The 21,082-nt window shown below is 48.5% G+C and overlaps 1 pseudogene across 1 annotated transcript in view; it reads right to left on the bottom strand.

The window, feature by feature from the left end:
* Window positions 1–21,082, bottom strand: part of LOC129535271 (cilia- and flagella-associated protein 100-like) — a 43,671-nt pseudogene that overhangs the window by 16,437 nt on the left and 6,152 nt on the right. Inside the window, exons 2-3 of the transcript XR_016039067.1 lie at window positions 10,102–10,252; window positions 3,819–3,893 (exon numbers count right to left, since the gene is read on the bottom strand). The product of XR_016039067.1 is annotated as a cilia- and flagella-associated protein 100-like (transcript). The remainder of the gene's footprint in view (window positions 1–3,818; window positions 3,894–10,101; window positions 10,253–21,082) is intronic.

The raw sequence follows: 21,082 nt of genomic DNA on the forward strand, positions 1-21,082 counted from the left end.
TTCATCATTTAAAAAAATCTTCAAATTAAAAGGAAATTTGTACGTGCTCAGTCATGTCTGACTCTTTGCGACCCCATGGACTCTGTCCGTGGGATTTCCCAGGCAAGATTACAGGAATAGATTGGTTGTTTCCTTCTTCAGGAGACCTTCCTGACCTAGGAATCGAATTTGCCTCTCTTGCATTAGCAGGCAGATGCTTTACCACTGAGCGGCCAGGGAAGCCCAGGAATCATTAAACTAAGGAGACAGACAACCGAGTAGAAAAGTGGGCCGAAGGCAGGTGCTTCATAGCAAAGAATCATCAATGCCCGTAAACACAGCTCGTCCCCCTCGCTGGTCACGGGGAACACGGGATGCTAACGCATGCCCAGCGGCATGCCAGAAAGGTAACCCAGAAAGGAAGGGCCGGTGCCCAGGGCTGGAGTGGCGCAAAGTGACCGAAGCCCTCACACCTGGTGGTGGGCTGTGAGCTGGTACAGTCACTCTGGTAGATGTTCAGTGACAACTTCTAAAGTTTAACATCCCAGCAGCAGTTCCAGTCCTCCTGGTACGCGTGGGGAAAACAGCCTCAGAACAGCAGATGGTGGACGAGCAGGAGGACGCGGAGCCCATTTCTCCCCACAAACGCATCGGCGATGCACGTGCGCACAGAAGGGTTGTCACAGAGCACCCGCTGGACCAGCCAGGCCCTCAGACACCTCAAAGGGTCCCACGCGGCCAGCAGGATGAAAGAAGGAAGGGAGAGGATGGGCGACAGGACCTGTGCTTGGGGGGCTGAAGGGAGGGGAGCTCCTGCCGCCGGCGAAGCCCCGTCTCCGGTGGGGAGATGAACAAGGACAGACGGGGAGCGTCAGGGGCTCCGAGGGCGCCTGGCAGCTGGCCGGTGGCAGGCAGGCTGTGGTTTTTCCAGTGGTCATGTGTGGGTGTGAGAGCTGGACTATAAAGGTGCCCGGCAGCCGGCCGGTGGCAGGCAGGATGTGATGTTTCCAGTGGTAATGTGTGGATGTGAGAGCTGGACTATAAAGGAATCTGAGCATGGAAGAATGGATGGTTCTGAACTGTGGTGCTGGAGAAGACTCTTGAGAGTCCCTTGGACTGCAAGGAGATCCAACCAGTCCATCCTTAAGGAAATTAGTCTTGAATATTTATTGGAAGGACTGATGCTGAAGCTGAAACTCTAATACTTCGGCCACCTGCTGCGAAGAACTGACTCATTTGAAAAGACCCTGATGCTGGGAAAGATTGAAGGTGGGAGGAGAAGGCAACAACAGAGGATGAGATGGTTGGATGGCATCACCAATTCGATGGACATGAGTTTAAGTAAACTCCAGGAGTTGGTGATGGACTGGGAGGCCTGGTATGCTGCAGTCCATGGGGTTGCGAAGAGTTGGACACGACTGAGTGACTGAACTGAATTGAACTGATGGGGACAGCAGACCATCATCCATCCTCGGGAGAAAGGAGGGAAACATTCTAGATGGCAAAAGGGGTGGAGGCTGTACACAGAGTTGTACACATTTATCAAAATGGATCAAACTGTAACCTGGAGGTTTGTCATTGCACTGCATAGGAATGGTACCTCAGTGAAGACAGACAGACAAGCCACAATGCAGGCCCCTGGCCCATAATGTCATGCTCAGCTCAGTGCAAGCATCATGGGTAGAAGAAACTGGTGGGTGAACAGCTGGGATTGGCAATGCGGGATCAGGCTGAACCCAGGGCTCACAGGTGGCTCCCAGGGAGGCAGCTGAAGGCACACAGCCCACCGGGAAGAGGTGTGTGCACACACAGGCAGACAGAGGTTCTCTCAAGCACCCTGGTTAACGCTGAGCCAGAGGAAATGCAGAGCCCACAGACAGAGCCTCAGTGACCCCACCAGGAAGGGAGCAGACGTGCTCACCACAGGGTCATGCTGTAGGGTTAGTAAGACCACGTCCCCACCAGGCAAGCACAGAGGGCGAAAGGGCACGGAGGCTGCTCTGCTCGGTTAGACAAGACTGAAGGTGCTCAGATCTCAACTGACTTTGGACGAGAACAAGTCTTCTGTGGGAAGACGTTCCTGAGATAACCGGGAAAGTCTGATGTTGGCCTGGTTATCTGCTGCTGGGCGTGTGAGAAAGATCCTGATATTTGAAAAATGCACACTGGAGGAGTGAAATAACGTCTGGAGTTTATCCTGGCAGAATCTGTAGCAACGTGGATGCAACCAGCGAACAGAAAGTGAAGTCAGAGAGAAAAAGACAGACACCTCACCTCGTCCCTCAGATGTGGCGCCTCACATGCACCACAGGGGCCTCCCTGGGGGTCCAGCGGCTAAGTCTCTGTGCTGCCAATGGAGGGGGCCCAGGTCTGACCCCTGGTCAGGGAACCAGATCCCACATGCTGCAACTGAGGGTTCACACGCTGCCAACTAGAGACCCCGCATGCCACAATGAAGACAAAGCTCTCGTGTGCCCAGCTAAAACCCAGTGCAGCCAAAACAGGGCTTCCCAGGCAGCATGAGTGGTAAAGAACCCACCTTACAATGCAGGAGATATAAGCGACGCAGGTTCGATCCTTGGGTCAGGAAAATCCCCTGGAGGAGGCAGTGGCAACCTACTCCAGTATTCTTGCCTGGAGAATCCCATGGACAGAGGAGCCTGGCAGGGCTACAGTCCATGGGGTCGCAAAGAGTCAGATATGACTGAGTAACACTTTCACTGTACAGCACAGATAGTCAATATCCTGGGATAAACCATAATGGAAAAGAATATAAAAAAGAATGTATATATGTGTATAGCTGAGTCACTTTGCTATACAGTGTAAAACAACTACACTTCAAAAGAAACAACAAATTTTGAAACAGTAAAATATTCTGACAAAGACAAAAAAAGAAAAAAGAGAAGAAGGACCGGTGAAGCAAACATGGATAAATCTCGTCTGCTTCTGATCTGGTGATGAGCACACGAGTTCACTGACCTCCAGTCTCTACTTCTAGGCAGGTTTGGGTTTTGATAACTAACAGGAGGAGGAAGTGGGCATGGGCAGGGTAGACGGGGAAGTCCAGCCCCAGGGCGGGAGCTTGGCCAGAGAAGGACAGGCTCAGGCAACATGCTCAGAGCTGCACACCTCTTCAGGAGGAGCAGACTGGCTTGCGGGGCCGGGCTGGGGGTGGGGACAGCCAAGGAACCAGGAGGGAGTCCAGGAAGCCAAGGCATGGAGGACACAGCAGGGCCCAGAGGACAAGGCATGTGCTGCTAGATGCATCCCTTTCTATCTCCTAACAGGTGGTGACCTTGCGACTCACTAAAAAGCTACATTTCTCAGCTTCCCTTGCAGATACTGATGGCCCCATAACAGATGGAATGTGGCAAGAAACTGTTAGGTGGGGCTTCTGGGGAAGATCTTTTCCCAAGGATGGCTGAGTTAGCCCTTCCGTTTCCTCCTTCTCCCTGTCTGGAAGCAGATGTGATGGCTGGAGCTGCCACAGCCATTTTTTGACCAGGCAACAACCTTGTGGTTGAAAGACCCGAAAGTAAAGATAGTGGAGCAGAAAGACTTAGAACCTGGTCACCTGGAAGATTTTGTAGGACTGCTTCTGGTAGAGCTCCACAGAGCCCTGGTCTGCCTCCCTCACTCCTCATTACTGGAAGAAAACTAAATCCTATTTTGTTGCTTACGTTCCTGTTATTTCAGGTTTCAGTAATCCAATTTCTAATGAAAACAGAACCTTTTCTCATTGTCCTTCCCACCAGAAGCTACATCTGAGGACATCTGGGGCCTGAGGGTGAGCGCTTGCCTCCCACTGATGGGACGTGCACTCCCAGGTCCAGAATTACCTTTGCCTTTTTTTGCATGCTGCTTCTTTTCTTCAGTGACTGAAGAACTATTGTCCATGGATTCTGGGCCATGCTCTGGGGAGACACAAAAGTGACAGCCACAGCAAAAGACTCAGCAGCTTGTGTGCACATGGCATCAGGCCAGGGAGACTTCAGAGGCTCCAGCCCTGGGGTCTCACCTGCCAGATGACCCTTAGCTCCCACACCTGCGATGATTATACTGACTTTGCCAGGAAGTTTTGAGGACTGAACAAAAAATGGGCCACAAAAGTTCCAGCACACGTGCCTGACCCATGACGGCAGCTTGTGACTCCCGCTGGGCAACCCTCCCCTTTGCTCCTATGGACAGAGCAGGATGCTTTTTCACAGAGGCCACAGGCGCTGAGCCTCTGACAACCGCCCAGCCAACCCTTCTGCTAGGAGCCTCCTCAGGCCTCCGGGGGCTGCAGTGGAAGACGCGGAGACTCCTTCCCTGCCTTTCCCCTGTCAGCTGACACCACGGCGCCTCCTGAGGCAGGCAGGCAACAAAGCGAGAGCAGGTGGGTGGCTGCCGTCACCCGCCGGTCACTGGGTCTGTGGAGATGACCCCGCATCAGCACTGGATTCCCCCAACGCTCCACAACTCACCACACATCCCCCAGGGGCCCTATAGGAGCCTGGAGCTCAGCCAAATCGGTGCCTCACACGTCCCCAGACGCGCGGCCAGGCCCTCCTCCTCCACGCAGAGCCTGTCTGCAGCAGCCCCCACGGCCCCCCGGCCCTGAGCCCTGAGCCTAGCCCGCTCTGCAGGCTCCTGGTCCCTCTTCGAGGTGCCTTTCTCGCCGCCATGGCGCTTGTCCATACACCCTTCCTTCGTCTGGGTTCATCCCAGCATCTCCCCCATGCCCGCATGTCCAGGATGGCGGGAGCTCACCCCACCCCAGGCCTCCCTGGGTCAGCTCTGGAGCGGTCCCCACAAGACTCGGGAGACGCTGCTGCTTCTCGGTAACCGAGGAAACCGAGACACGGGAGGTGGGCTCGGACAGCACAGGCGCGACGCCTCCCTGCCCCAAGTCCCTGGGCACTCCTGCCCTCCAGAAACTCCCATGGCCCAGGTGCCACAAGAGAAAGGCACCTTTCTGAAGCTCAACATTCAGAAAACGAAGATCATGGCATCTGGTCCCATCACTTCATGGGAAATAGATAGGGAAACAGTGGAAACAGTGTCAGACTTTATTCTTTGGGGCTCCAAAATCACTTCGGATGCTGTTTGCAGCCAGAAAATTAAAAGACGCTTACTCTTTGGAAGGAAAGTTATGACCAGCCTAGATAGAATATTAAAAAGTAGAGACATTACTTTGCCAACCAAGGTCCATCTAGTCAAGGCTATGGTTTTTCCCGTGGTCATGTATGGATGTGAGAGTTGGACTGTGAAGAAAGCTGATCGCTGAAGAATTGATGCTTTTGAACTGTGGTGTTGGAGAAGACTCTTGAGAGTCCCTTGGACTGCAAGGAAATCCAACTGGTCCATTCTAAAGGAGATCAATCCTGGGTGTTCATTGGAAGGACTGATGCTAAAGCTGAAGCTCCAATACTTTGGCCACCTCATGTGACGAGTTGACTCACTGGAAAAGTCTGATGCTAGGAGGGATTGGGGGTAACAGGAGACGGGGACGGCAGAGAATGAGATGGCTGGATGGCATCACCGACTCAATGGACGTGAGTTTGAGTGAACTCTGGGAATTGGTGATGGACAGGGAGGCCTGGCATGCTGTGGTTCATGGAGTCACAAAGAGTCGGACACGACTAAGCGACTGAACTTAACTGAACTGAACCTCCCCCTCCTAACCTCCTGTCCAGAAACAGCATTCTGCCCAGAAACAGCAAGAACTATTCAGCTGTGTCAGCACAACCTTGAGCAGATCAGGCAACCAACCTGTAAGGTCGGACCCTGGTGGCCTTCTTGGCTTCCCCTTCCCGGTGGCTATCTCAGCTCCTTTTTCCCCTCTCCATCCCCCCGTCGGAGGGAAAAAGTCCCGCCAAACCGCTGAGGAATCTCTGACGTGATAACCCTCTGCCGAGATCTACCCACCTTTCCTGACCTCCAGAGTGACCAACCCGGTCTCACCACCTCGACTAGCTGACCATTCAAAATCTCTCATTCCCAAGCTTTACCTTATTTTAGGCCTGTCCAGGTTATATGATGCCACTTCCTGCCCCGAAGGCATAAAAATCGCACCCTGCCTTTGTTCGGGGCAGAACTCCTCGTGGCCATTCTTGCGGTCAGTGGGTTCTGCCCGGGAGCGCACTGCCAATAAAGCCTGTTACTTTCCCTTGGTGTCTGGGTTATTTCCTTACAGCTTGAGACGCCCGTTTCCGTGACCTTACACAACCGAGTCTTGCCCCCTGGCTAACTGACCTATGAGAGACCACCACTTCAGGCCTCGCCTTTTTTGGGAAGAATTGCGCTGCTCCTTACTGAGAGGCTATATAAGTCGCTCTCTGCCTTTGTTCAGCGCGGACTTCCTGACCTCGCTCTGTTAGGTCTTGGGGTTCCGCCCGGGGGTGCGCAGCCATTAAAGCCTGTTACATTATCTATTTGTGTTTGGGTTCTTTTGTTTAACATCATTGGGCTGTTTCGACCTTACAACGGTAGGGAATGTAAGGAAAAGAAAGAAAGGCAGAAAAAAACAAAGGAAAAGGCGGAAGCCATCGCATTGGCTATGAAAAACGTTCTTAAACAGCCTGGGAAAAACGCCCAGAGGGACTCAGGTGAGAAGGGGTGGACCTGCTATTACTGTGGAAAGGAGGGGCACCTCAAGCGGGATTGCCCTCAGGCATCTAAGCCGCCCCCGGCACCCTGTCCCGTCTGCAAAGGACCACACCGGAAGAGAGACTGCCCCCAGAGGCGTAGGTCTCCGGGGTCAGACTCTCAAGATAATCAGGACTGAAGATGCCCGGCGGTCCCCACACAAGCTCCCGTCCTAATTACACCTGAGGAACCCCGGGTATTAATAACTGTGGGAGGCCAATCTGTCGATTTCCTTTTAGACACTGGGGCAACTTGCTCCGTGCTTACTGAAGCCCCTGGCCCACATTCTTCCCAATCCACTTCCGCAATGGGACTGTCTGGACGAGCCAAAACATATCGCTTCAGTGTTCCTGTCGGTTGTGACTGGGATTCGGTGCTATTTTCACACGAGTCTCTGATTGTGCCAGAGTCTCCCTCACCCCTTTTGGGGAGGGATATACTGAGCAAGGTCCATGCCTCTGTTTTCATGAATATGGAGCCTTCCCTTTCTCTCCCTTTAATTGAACAAAATGTAAATCCTAGGGTATGGGCTGATGGAAAATCTGTGGGTCGAGCACAAAATGCTATTCCTGTAGTTGTCAAGCTCAAAGACCCGCACTTATTTACACATTAAAAACAGTACCCACTGAAACCTGAGGTTAAGGAAGGGTTAAAACCCATCATTGAAACTTTAAAGGAGTAGGGACTATTAATTCCCTGTAACAGTCTATGCAACACTCCTATTCTGGGTATAAAGAAATCAAATGGTAAATGGAGACTAGTTCAAGATTTACGAATAAAAAAATGAGGCTGTAGTTCTTTTACACCCCTTGGTGCCTAATCCTTATACTTTATTGTCTGAAATTCCTGAACGAGCCAAATATTTCTCAGTAATTGATTTGAAAGATGCCTTCTATTCAGTGCCTTTGGCAGAGGAAAGTCAATTTCTATTTGCCTTTGAAGACCCTACGCAGCCAGCTTCTCAGTTAACCTGGACAGTTTTGCCCCAGGGATTTCCTGACAGTCCATGGGATCTACAAAACTTTAATAGCTCTGAAGCGGTGGTGTTACAATATGTAGATGATATTTTGCTCTGTGCTGAGACAGAGGAAGCTTGTTCACGAGCCTCAGAAGATTTCTTAAACTTTCTGGCAGGCTGCGGTTACAAGGCATCAAGAGAAAAGGCTCAGCTTTGTCAACAATCAGATATCTGGGTCTAATCATATCAGAAGGAACTAGGACCATAGGCCCTGAGAGAATTAAACCTATACCAAATCATCCCCTACCCATGACTTTAAGACAATTGAGAGGATTTTTGGGAATCATTTGGATTCCAGGTTATGGGGAACGTGCCCGGCCTTTATATAAACTTATAGCTGAAACTCAGCAGGCCCAAACCAACAAACTGGTTTGGTCTCCAGATACTCAAAAGGCTTTTAAGGTTCTTCAGACTGCTCTCCTGCAAGCTCCCGCTCTGAGCTTGCCCACAGGGTCAGACTGTCACTGAAAGAAAAGGTGTGGCCTTGGGAGTTTTGACACAACCCCGAGGGCCTCACCAGCAACCTATTGCTTATCTAAGTAGAGAATTAGATATAACTTCACCTGGGTGGCCCCACTGCCTAAGAGTAATTGTGGCAGCAGCTTTATTAGCACCTGAAGCTTTAAAAATAATTAATGGACGAAACCTTACTGTATTGACTTCTCATGATGTGAGTGGAATCTTAAATTCTAAAGTTAATATTTGGATGACAGACAGTAGGCTTCTTAAATATCAGTCATTGTTGTTAGAAGGACCAGTAACTAAGCTTAAAGTTTGTGGGCCTCCATAATGAAAAATCACGGAATATTAAGTTTTGTAAAAATCCCAGGCCACCTGACCTGCCTCTTGGGAAACCTGTATGCAGGTCAGGAAGCAACAGTTAGAACTGGACATGGAACAACAGACTGGTTCCAAATAGGAAAAGGTGTACGTCAAGGTTGTATATTGTCACCTTGCTTATTTAACTTATATGCAGAGTTCATCATGAGGAACGCTGGGCTGGAAGAAGCACAAGCTGGAATCAAGATTGCCGGGAGAAATATCAATAACCTCAGATATGCAGATGACACCACCCTTACGGTAGAAAGTGAAGAGGAACTCAAAAGCCTCTTGATGAAAGTGAAAGAGGAGAGTGAAAAGGTTGGCTTGAAGCTCAACCTTCAGAAAACAAAGATCATGGCATCTGGTCCCATCACTTCATGGGAAATAGATGGAAAAACAGTGGAAACAGTGTCAGACTTTGTTTTTTGGGGCTCCAAAATCACTGCAGATGCTGATTGCAGCCATGAAATTAGAAGACGCTTGCTCCTTGGAAGGAAAGTTATGACCAACCTTGATAGTATATTAAAAAGCAGAGACATTACTTTGCCAACCAAGGTCCATCTAGTCAAGGCAATGGTTTTTCCCGTGGTCATGTATGGATGTGAGAGTTGGACTGTGAAGAAAGCTGATCGCCGAAGAATCGATGCTTTTGAACTGTGGTGTTGGAGAAGACTCTTGAGAGTCCCTTATACTGCAAGGAGATCCAACCAGTCCATTCTAAAGGAGATCAATCCTGGATGTTCATTGGAGGGACTGATGCTAAAGCTGAAGCTGCAATACTTTGGCCACCTCATGCGACGAGTTGACTCACTGGAAAAGACTGTGATGCTGGGAAAGGTTGGGGGCGGGAGGAGAAGGGGACGACAGAGAATGAGATGGCTGGATGGCATCACCGACTCTGTGGACATGAGTTTGAGTGTACTCCGGGAGTTGGTGATGGACAGGGAGGCCTGGCGTGCTGTGATTCATGGGGTCGCGGAGAGTCGGACACGACTGAGCGACTGCACTGAACTGAGGTACAATGAGAATATGCTTAATGTTGATGACTCTTAGACATGTCTATATTAGATAGATCAACAAACATTAATATCAGGTATTTAATACTGAATATTTTCCAGTTTACATGAACCTGGAATTTATTATTTAATTTAGAATTGTTTGATTTGTAAGCACTTACCCTTTTTTAAGCCAATTAAATAGTGCTCATTTACAAATTAACTTCAAAAATATTACTCAGAGACAAAGACATATAAGACATACCAAGACATATTAAGACAGACACAGTGCGAGTCTTCAGTCATGAATTAGATATTACAATATAAAATGTACTAGTTTATAAAAACAGTTGGAACGATTCTATAGGGGTTCGGCGGAGGGACCCCATAAACAATAAAAGGGCATAAGGAAGGAGAGTCACCCAGTTCCCGCCAGTCTGTATTGCCAATTTTGCCAATGTTTCTTTTAGGGTCCGATTCATCCTTTTTACTTGACCCGAGCTCTGGGGATTGTATTCGCAGTGTAATTTTCATTTAATCTCCATAGCCAAAACCAATCCCTGAACAACTTTATCTTAGCCAAATTCCTTGGTCTCCAGGCAGCTGCTCGGAGGCCTGCCATAAGAGTCTGGCGGTACACTCGGAGATGCTCCCTACCTTCTGCGCGCTCAAAGTCCAACTGGGGCCGGGTCAATGGAAATCCCTCATCAATTAGGTTCGGCTGCATGGTGGGCCTCCCGTCCACACCCGGGACATGTTTCCGAGCTTCCGATAGAATCCGCTCCCATTCTTCCGTGGTGAAGAGCACCTGTAACAGCTACTGACAGTCATCCCAGGTGGGATTATGGATGAAAAGGATAGAAACGAAAGGTTTTATCCATGCTGGTGGGTTTTCCACCAGATCTTGCCAGACCAGGATACAGGGCATCTGGTCCGGGTGGCCGGAAGGGCCGGGCGTGAGAACCTTCCCCCGGATGGTGGGTAGGCTGAAGGTTCCCTCTCTCGGCCACCTGACATTAAAAGTGGGCCACTCCAAGGAGCAGAGCGTCACCAGCTTATTCCTCTTCACTAGCAGAGACAAGTCTCGCACCCTAGATTTAAAGTCAGAGAAATGATCCATCATGAGGGAGAGCGGGGTAGAGCTTCCTTGACCTATGACCACAGAATAGATTACGGGAGAGAAAAGACACAGGAGAGAGACAGAGACAATGCCGGCACACACGATAACACGACAAACGGAGGACAGACAAGCGTTGGCCGAAAACACACTACTAGGTCTCTGAGACCTCTGAGGCTTCCTGCAGTTTAAAGTAACCTTACCGAAGGGCGTCCACTGCCCACCAGATTCCGGATCGGGAGAGACCTCCTCTCTCCCGCAGAGCCAGCTGTCTTCCAGCGCGAATGCTGGGCCTCGGCCTTATGCCGGCTATGGTGATCAATTCGCCCCTGAACAGACCTTGCAGAGCCAGAAAAAGACAAAGGATACAATTCCAGCGAACACACAAATTCGAACCGAGCTTTTCAACATCCACTGGCCAGTCCGCCACACCACATTCACAGGCGCCGTCTCATTCACACAACACTCAGGACCCTCACCTAGGGTTCCAAACGGCGTCCACTGTGGACGTCGCTCAGGCACCCCTTCGTCGGGGACGTCTCCCACGACTTCCAGTAATGGAGCCTCCAGGGTCGTAACCGGCTTCTTCCCTTCCACGAGAATTCTCAATTGGGACCGGGCAGAGACCTGTTTCAGTCCCTCCCATCGAGGACCTGTTTCAGTCCTCCCCTCTGGGAGGTGGCCAAACCTCCTGCCGCAGCTTTTGTGCAAACCTCGGTATCGGAGGTTGTCTGTCTCTTTGAGGAGGGGTCTTGGGATCCCGGACGAGCCCCCAAATGTTAGAGTCCGGAGTCGCCCTTCCCTCAAAGGAACAGAGGACACTCACGATAATGCAAGACACACAGCGAGGTTTATTTCCAGCTAGCTGGGGTCCAAGTGTCCGCCCGACGCAGCGGGTTTCAACAAGGACCCTGAGCACTCAGAGCCAAGGGGTTATATAGCATTTTCAAATCATGATATTTCTAAATTACCTAACTCACAGGAATTTTCTTTACACACACACACACAGCTGTGCCTATCTCTCTCCTGGGGTCTTAAGGAGATAAGTTTATCAGACCTGTTTACCTAATTTTCAGTGTCGAAGCTGCCCACATTCTTGGTGTTTAAGATTAACTTGCCTTCCTGGTACTTAAGATTAACTTGTCTCCCAGGTTTTATCTAGTTCTTCTTCCCTCAAGTCACATACTCAGTAAAAACGGTTTTTCCGGCCTCTAAGATGGCCGTTCTTATGCTAACCCATTCTTACAGCAGGGAGTGTTCCTTAGGCTAAATGCTAAAAATTGTTAAGGGTTGAGTGAAACAACTTCAAAGAGCAAGATGTTTATGAGAACGTTAGAGCCGTGCTGAGCGAGGCCTGTCCTTCCCCGTTGCCTCTGGTGAGGACCTTCTCCACTGGCAACGTCTTCCTCAGTTTCTCAACAATCCATAAAATGCATTTTGGGATACTCTTGGCACCAGATGATTCATCCCGGGCCATTAAAGATTGACCTGAATCTTGTAGAAGGGCAGATTACCATACAAATAGTTTCGTTTACATAGACTAGGGGAACAATATCTGAGTATAACATACTGGTTTGTCAAGTAGGTTCTGAGCCATTAGGTGGAACCGACTTGAAGACAGAGTCTGGGGTAAATGCATAGTACATTCAGTTCAGTTCAGTTCAGTTCAGTCGCTCAGTCGTGTCCGACTCTTTGCGACCCCATGAATCACCGCATGCCAGTGTCCATCACCAACTCCCAGAGTTCACTCAAACTCACGTCCATCGAGTCAGTGATGTCATCCAGCCATCTCATCCTCCGTCATCCCCTTCTCCTCCTGCCTCCAATGCCTCCCAGCATCAGAGTCTTTTCCAGTGAGTCAACTGATGCTAAAGCTGAAACGCCAATACTTTGGCCACCTCATACATAGTACATTAACATAGCTTAAGACCAACATTTCCATAAGAAAAATGCATTGGTTAACTCAAGGTTTGAGAAAAGTTAACTTCAGGTGAAACCAGGTGTCATTATGGCAACACAGTATTTTAAGAGAAACCTCCTTTTAAATTTGTAAATAGAAGAAAATAATATTGCTAGTTTGTTTCCTTCTGCCGCTTAAGAGAGATAAAAATGTCCGACACTTGCAGGCTATTTCCTCCTTCTGGAGACCCATGGCCTTCCTCCCTGTTACCCTCTCACAGTGAAAAGAAAAGAGAGAAATGATTTTCTTTTCTGAGAACAAAGAAGATAAAGAGAACAGCGAGCAGGCCTGATCCCGCTTAGATTTTCCTTCACTGCTCCTAATCTGCACTCTGTAGCTAAGTCTGCTTTTCTGCTCCCTAAGTCTGCTTGAGCTACATCCTGCACCTATTCTCCTCTCACCCCATGCTACTTACACCGTGGTGCTTGCCTTTCCCACAGACCACCCCTTGTAGTTTTCCTTCCATTTCAGAAAGAAAGCAGCAGGGATGAACTAGAGACAAATGGACCTAATGACCGGGCTACCTGATATCAGCTCTGATTTTTGTGGGGGTTATTGCTGCTGTTGTAATTTTATTTATTCATTTATTGTCTATTTTGGCTGCGCCAGGTCTCTGAGCTGCGTGGACTCTCCTCCAGTTGAGACTTCTCCTGGTTGCAGTGTGAGGGTTTCTCAGTCAGCTACTAAGCCTGTGCGAGAGAGCCTGGGAGCCACAGCTGCTGAGCCCATGTGCTGCAGCCACAGCAGCCCGCACACCCTGGAGCCTGGGCTCCACAACAAGAGAAGACCCTGCAATGAGGAGCCCTCACATCGAGAGCCTGGGAGCCACAGCTGCTGAGCCCACGTGCTGCAGCCACAGCAGCCCGCACACCCTGGAGCCTGTGCTCCACAACAAGAGAAGACCCTGCAATGAGGAGCCCTCACATCGCAAGGAAAAGTAGCCCCCACTCACTGACACTAGAGAAAACCCATGCGCAGCAACAAAGACAGTGCAGCCAAAAATAGATGAAATAATCAAATGAAATCAACATTTAAAAAACTAAAGCAAAATAGATAATCAACAAGGACCTATTGTATAGCACAGGCAGCTGCACTCAGCATTTTGTAATAACTTGAAAGGGGAAAGATGGCAGAGTGGAAGGACGTGTGGTCACCTTCTCCTGCGAGAACTCCAAAACGAAACTCACTGCGAAACAACAGCAATGACAGGAGCATGCTGGATCCACCGAGAAAAGACGCCCCACGTCCACGGGCAACGGAGAAGCCCAAACAAGACGGCAGGGGGGCGAAATCGCGCTTAGAATCAAACCCCGTGCCCGGCAGAGACGCGCGGAGGTTCAAACACAACCTCCGCACCAGGATCCAGGGGCCCACAGAGACAGCGCAGACCCGCCACTGAGCGCGTGAGGGTCTCCTGCGGGGCGGGGGCCATCAGCGGCCTGCCGCGGGGACAGGGGCTCTGGCTGCAGCAGACCTGGGTCAGGCAGCATGTGGCATAAGGACCCAGAGGCCCGCAGAGACTGAGCAGACCTGCCTCTGAGCGTGTGAGGATCTCCTGCGGGGGTACAGGCCAGCAGCGGCCTGCTGCCGGGACAGGGGCTCTGGCTGCAGCAGACCTGGGTCATGCAGCACGTGGCACAAGCCCTCCTGGAGGAGGTCGCCATTAGCCCCACCACAGAGCCACCGAGCAGATGACCCACAGACTGCACAACAATTACACCAAAGAAATTCTCGCACTGTTAAGAAAGTTCCAGGACCCACAACAGATTTCCCATCCTGGGGATCTGGCAAAGGGACTGAGAACCCCCAGGGAATTAGACATTGGAGGCCAGTGGGATTTGATTACAGAACTCCCACAGGACTGGGGAAACAGCCTCTCGGAGGGCACAAACAGAACCTTGTGTGCACCAGGAGCCAGGAGAAAAGAGCAGTGTCCCCACAAGTGACTGAACTGGACTTCCCTGTGAGAGTCCAGGAGTCTCTGGTGGAAGCTGGGTCAACACTGACCTCAGGCAAAGCAACAGGGAGGGAGCGCAGCCTTCCCATCAACAGAAAATTACATTAAAGATTACTGAGCATGGCCCCGCCCTCCAGAACAAGAACCAGTTTCCCCAAGTCATTGTCTCCCATCAGGAAGCTTCCATAGCTCTCTTATCCTTCTTCATAAGAGGGCAGACAGAACGAAAACCACAATCACAGAAAACTAACCAAACTGATCACATGGACCACAGCCTTGTCTAACTCAATGAAACTATGAGCCGGGCTGTGTAGGGCCACCCAAGACGAACAGGTCATGGTGGAGAGTTCTGACAAAACATGGTCACTGGAGAAGAGAATGGCAAACCACTTCAGTGTTCTTATCTTGAGAACCCCATGAACAGTATGAAAAGGCAAAAAGATATGACACTGAGAGATGAACTCCCCAGGTTGGTAGGTGCCCAATATGTTACTGGAGAAGAGTGGAGAAAGAACTCCAGAAAGAATGAAGAGATGAAGAAAAAGTGAAAACAGTGCCCAGTTGTGGATGTGACTGGTGACGGAAGTAACGTCCAACGCCATAAAGAACAATACTGCATAGGAACCTGGAATGTTAGGTCCGTGATCACGGTAAATTGGATGTGGTTAAATAGGAGATGGCAAGAGTGAACACTGACATTTTAGGAATCAGTGAACTAAAATGGCCTGGAATGGGTGAATTTAATTCAGATGATCATCACATCTACTAGTGTGGGCAAGAATCCCTTAGAAGAAATGGAGTAGCCATCATAGTCAACAAAAGAGCCCAAAATTCAGTACTTGGGGGCAATCTCAAAAATGACAGAATGATCTCTGTTCATCTCCAAGGCAAACCATTCAATATCACAGTAATCCAAGTCTATGTCCCAACCACTAATTCCAAAGAAGCTGAAGTTGAATGGTTCTATGAGGACCTACAAGACTTTCTAGAACTAATACCAAAAAAAAAAAAAAAAGATGTCCTTTTCATCTTAGGGGACTGGAATGCAAAAGTAGGAAGTCAATTGGACTATACTACAAAGCTACAGTCATCAAGACCAGTATGGTACTGGCACAAAGACAGAAATATAGATCAATGGGACAAAACAGAAAGCCCAGAGATGAATCCACACATCTATGGATACCTTATCTTTGACAAAGGAGGCAAAAATATACAATGGAGAAAAGACAATCTCTAACAAGTGGTATTGGGAAAACTGGTCAACTACCTCTAAAAGAATGAAACTGGAACACTTTATAACACCATACACAGAAGTAAACTCAAAATGGATTAAAGATCTAAATTTAACACCAGAAACTATAAAACTCCTAGAGGAAAACATAGGCAGAACACTCTCTGACATAAATCACATCAAGATCCTCTATGACCCACCTCCCAGAGTTATGGAAATAAAAGCAAAAACAAACAAACAGGACCTAATTAAACTTAAAACCTTTTGCACAACGAAGGAAACTTAAGCCAGGTGAAAAGACAGCCTTTAGAATGGGAGAAAATAATAGCAAATGAAACAACTGACAAGAAATTAATCTCAAAAATATACAAGCAGCTCATGCACCTCAATACCAGAAAAATAAATGACCCAATCAAAAACTGGGCCAAAGAACTAAACAAACATTTCTCCAAAGAAGACATACAGATGGCATGAAAAGATGCTCAATATCAATCATTATCAGAGAAATGCAAATCAAAACCACAATGAGGTACCATCTCACACCAGTCAGAATGGCTGCCATCAAAAAGTCTACAAACAGTAAATGTTGGAGACGGTGTGGAGAAAGGGTACCCTCTTATACTGTTGGTGGGAATGCAAATTAGTACAGCCACTCTGGAGAATATTGTGGCGATTCCTTAAAAAACTGGAAACAGAACTGCCATATGACCCAGCAATCCCACTCGTAAGCATACACACTGAGGAAACGAGAACTGAAAGAGACACCCACACCCCAGTGTTCATCGCAGCCCTGCTTAGAATAGCCAAGACATGGCGGCAACCTAGATGTCCATAGGCAGACGAATGGATAAGAAAGCTGTAGTACATTCACACAATGGAGTACTACTCAGCCATTAAAAAGAACACATTTGAGTCAGTTTTAATGAGGTGGGTGAAACTGGAGCCTGTTATTCAGAGTGAAGTAAGTCAGAAAGAAAAACACCAATACAGTATATTAACACATATATATGGAATTTAGAAAGATGGTAACAACGGCCCTATACACAAGAGCAAAAGAGACACAGGTGTAAGGAACAGACTTTTGGATTCTGTGGGAGAAGGCGAAGGTGGGATGATGTGACAGAATAGCATTGAAACATCTATATTACCACGGATGCAGTGGGCCAGTGTGTGGTGTGCATGTCAGGCCAGCAAGGTGAGTGGAGGGTCCCATCCCAGAACTCGTCTCAGTTTCTCGGCAAGGTCCAAGGGAGGGGACCACCAGAGGTGGACTCATCCGAGGAGCCCACCCAGTTGCGGTGGATCTTCCCTCCCGGGTTTGGGCGCCAGAAAGTAAGGCGAGTGCAGAGAAAAAGAGAGCGAGCCGGGCAGTCAGGCAAGAAAAGGAAACGTATTAGAGGGAAACCAGAGGGTGACCGGCCCTTAAGGAGAACCAGCAATCCCTTTCTGACGGAGTCCTTCTTATACCCCACCAGTGAGAAATCCTCTCATGGGATGGTCATGTATCCGGAGGTCTGGAATCTGGTGTCTTGCAGCATTGAGAAGACAGGCGCCAGTGAGAAAACAGCTTGCTATTTGGGCAATTTGGTCGTCTCACGGATCACTGTGATTCTATTCTTTGTTTGCAAGGTCAACATATGGAGCCATCTTATCAATGAGAACTCACGTGGGCCCTGTGACTACCCATGTCACAATGATCAGATTGGAGACATCACCATAAATTATCTTTAGCTGAATATGTTCAAAGATAAGCTGGAATACATGTATATATTTCCATGCGTTTTCAGCTGAGCATATTAGCTCCTAAATGTATGCTTTTAATATCACTCTCTAATAAAAGGGGAACAGGACACTTCTCTGGTGGTCCAGTGGTAAAGAATCTGCCTACCAATGCAGGGGATATTGGTTGAATCCCTGGTCCTAGAAGATTCCACATGCACAGGGGCAACTAAGCCCCCGAACAGCTAGGGAAGCCTGCACACTCCAGAGGACAAGTTCTGCAATAAGAGAAGCTGTTGCAAAGAGAAGCCCAGGCACAGAACCTAGAGAGTAGCCTCTGCTCGCTGCAACTAGAGAAACCCCGCGTGCAGCAACAAAGACCCAGTATAGCCAAAAATAATTTAATGTAAAAAATAAATAAATGACAGAAGCTCTTTGAAGAAATGACTGAGACTAGAATTGAGACAGTAAATATATGAGCCAGGATAATCTTCAAGTATGAGAAAGTAAAGAAAGATAAAGCAAAAAACCCACAAAGAGAAATGTTAAATGAAAACAAGAGCCAATGGAAGTAGCTCTCAATAGCCAAAGCAAGAACAAACTAAGCAACCTAATAATGTAGTGCTGGCTTATAACCAAAAGTTTAAATGAACTATCAAGTTGTCCAAACTGATAAAAATAAATAATTACATAGTTTTATCTGTACACACAAGAAATTAGTAATCTGAAAAGGAATTTAATGTGCTTTCAATAATGTCAACATTAATAAAATACTTTGGGATTGATTTAATGAGGAGGAAAAGATGTCACACTGGAAATTATACACCATTGCTGGAAAAAACCCTAAATAAATGTAAAGATATTCAATACTGATGAAAAGACTTAAGATGGCAATGCTATGCAATGTATCTTCAATCTGAAATGAAGATTCAATATGAATTACAAAAGTCCTTTAGGAAGAAATACTCAAGCTGACCCTAACATACACATGGAATGACAAGGGACTCCAAAGAGCCAAAACAATCACTTGAGTCTGCAGTGCAAATGTCCTTTGGTACGCTGTGCTAAATCGCTTCAGTCATGTCCGACTGTTTGCAACCCTGTGGACCATAGCCCGCCAGGTTCCTCTGTCCATGGGATTCTCCAGGCAAGAATACTAGAGTGAGTCACCGTGCCCTACTCCAGGGGATCTTCCCGACCCAGGGATCGAACTCCTGCATTGTCAGGTTTGTTCTTTACCACTAGGGCCACCTGGGGCAAAGGTGTCTCAATGGAGATCAGGGAAACCCAGTTAAGAGAAGGGACTTAGGATCAGGAAAGGTAGTGAGGAAAGGAGGCTCATGGTCACACTCAGAAAAGCCCAGCAGGTAGTTCTGCAGGTAGAAGAGGAGGAGGAAGCAGGCCAGAGCTGTGTAAAGAGGGAACTAAAGCAGGGGCTCCCAACCTCTAGGATCAAATGTCTGATGATCTGAGGTGGAGCTGATGTAATGTATTAGAAATAAGTGTTTGGTCATTCAGCCGTGTCCAACTCTCTGTGACCCTATGGACTAGAACCCAGCTCTGTCCTCTGTCCATGGGATTCTCCAGGCAAGAATACTGGAGTAGGTTGCCATGTCCTTCTCCAGGGGATCCTCCCGACTCAGGGGTTGAACCCGGGTCTCCCGCATCTCAGGCAGGCGCTTCACTGACTGTGCCAGCAGGGAAGCCCATGGAGATAGAAATAGAGTGCACAGTAAGAGGACTACACCTGAGACACCCTGAAACCTCCCCCACACCTCTCCATCAAAAATAGAGCGCACAGTAAGGGGACTGCGCCTGAGACACCCTGAAACCTCCCCCACTCCTGTCCATCAAAAATAGAGCGCAGAGTAAGGGGACGCGCCTGAGATACCTTGAAACCTTCCCCACTCCTGTCCGTCAAAAATGGAGTGCACAGTAAGGGGACACGCCTGAGACACCCTGAAACCTCCCCCATTCCTGTCCATCAAAATAGAGCGCACAGTAAGGGGACTGCGCCTGAAACACCCTGAAACCTTCCCCACTCCTGTCCGTCAAAAACTGTCTCCACAAAAGTCCTGAAGGCAAGGCAGGAACTTCAAGTGTACTCAGCTGTTCCAGGTTGCTGGCTTAGCTAGATGCTGAAGCAGGAGTGTCCCAAGAGGTAGACCCTCCCTTGCATGGGGTCCTCAACAGACCTCCAATAGCCTTGGAGATGATGGGAAAGATTTGTTTCATTTTCTTAAAATATCCTTGTGAGAGAAACTTAAAACTTAGCAATTCTCTTACAGTCTTCCTAATAAAAACAGTTCTCTTTCTTTACTGATCCGTGAAGGACCAACTGTGAAGACCACTGTTCTAATATACCTCATAGTGTTGCTGACACTATGGATATAATTATGTGAAACTGAACTTATTCAATAAAAACTATGCATCTGCTCTGTGCCCAGAACTTTCCCAGGGTAGTGAATACGGTGAAAATACTCCATAAGAGGCACAGCTGGTAGGCACGTTCTTCAAAAAAGCCTTTTACATTTTCACCCATAGTTTATCCTCAACGTCAACACTTGCTGATTGAAGACCATGCTGGGTAGGAAGCCCGTTAAAAAGCCAGCAGCCAGGGTTCCTGGAAGGATGTCCTGCTCCCCCTTGGACAGTCCTCCACCCTCTCTGGCTCTCCGTTTCCTCATCTGTAAAAACATGGATGTCTGACTATAGTTCATCCTTGGAACCCAAGTCTACAGAGGGGGAGGGGATATAACACCCAGGCCTACTTTGAGGCCTGGATGATAGATCAGATTTAAAGAAAACTATGTCATTGCTGGTTTCCAGTCAAATGAACAGATATAATGAAGGAAGGAACCCCTGGCCCTGAAGGATTTGTCTGGGGACCCAGGCTGGGAAATTCTCACACATCAAGAGATGGCTCTAAGCTGGATTTCCACAAACAATAACCCACTGTCGGTTACAAGTTGGCACTTAACAAGAGCATTGCCAACGACTGAACAGCAAAGGCACCTGCCATCTGCCTCTGCAGAGGTTAAAGCCCACGCTGCCATAGCTGCTGGCCCTCCACGCCCGCTGAGGCGTGCAAGGCGGAGTGAGGCGCTCCATGCTCCAGGGAACCTGGTGGGACAGGCCTTTAGATCGCTGGACGTGTTTAGGGGCAGATTTTATTATCCCAATCCTTGCATCTCCTCATATCTCAGGTCAGTTCAGTCGCTCAGCCATGTCCACCTCTTTGTGCGCCAGGCCTCCCTGTTCATCACCAACTCCTGGAGTTCACCCAAACCCATGTCCATTGAGTCAGTGACGCCATCCAACCGTCTCATCCTCTGTCATCCCCTTCTCCTCCCTCCTTCAATCTTTCCCAGAATCAGGGTCTTTTCCAATGAGTCAGCTCTTAGCATCAAGTGGCCAAAGGATTGGAGTTTCAGTTTCAACATCAGTCCTTCCAATGAAAATTCAGGACTGATTTCCTTTAGGATGGACTTGTTTGATCTCCTTGCAGTCCAAGGGACTCTCAAGAGTCTTCTCCAACACTGCAGTTCAAAAGCATCAATTCTTCAGTGCTCAGCCTTCTTTATGGCCTAACTCTCACATCAATACATGACCACTGGAAAAACCATAGCCTTGACTAGATGGACTTTGTCAGCA

This window comes from Moschus berezovskii, chromosome 15 (assembly GCF_049115385.1).
Source record: "Moschus berezovskii isolate FMDL1 chromosome 15, NW_MosBer_1.0, whole genome shotgun sequence".
Classification (NCBI taxonomy): Eukaryota; Metazoa; Chordata; class Mammalia; order Artiodactyla; family Moschidae; genus Moschus; species Moschus berezovskii.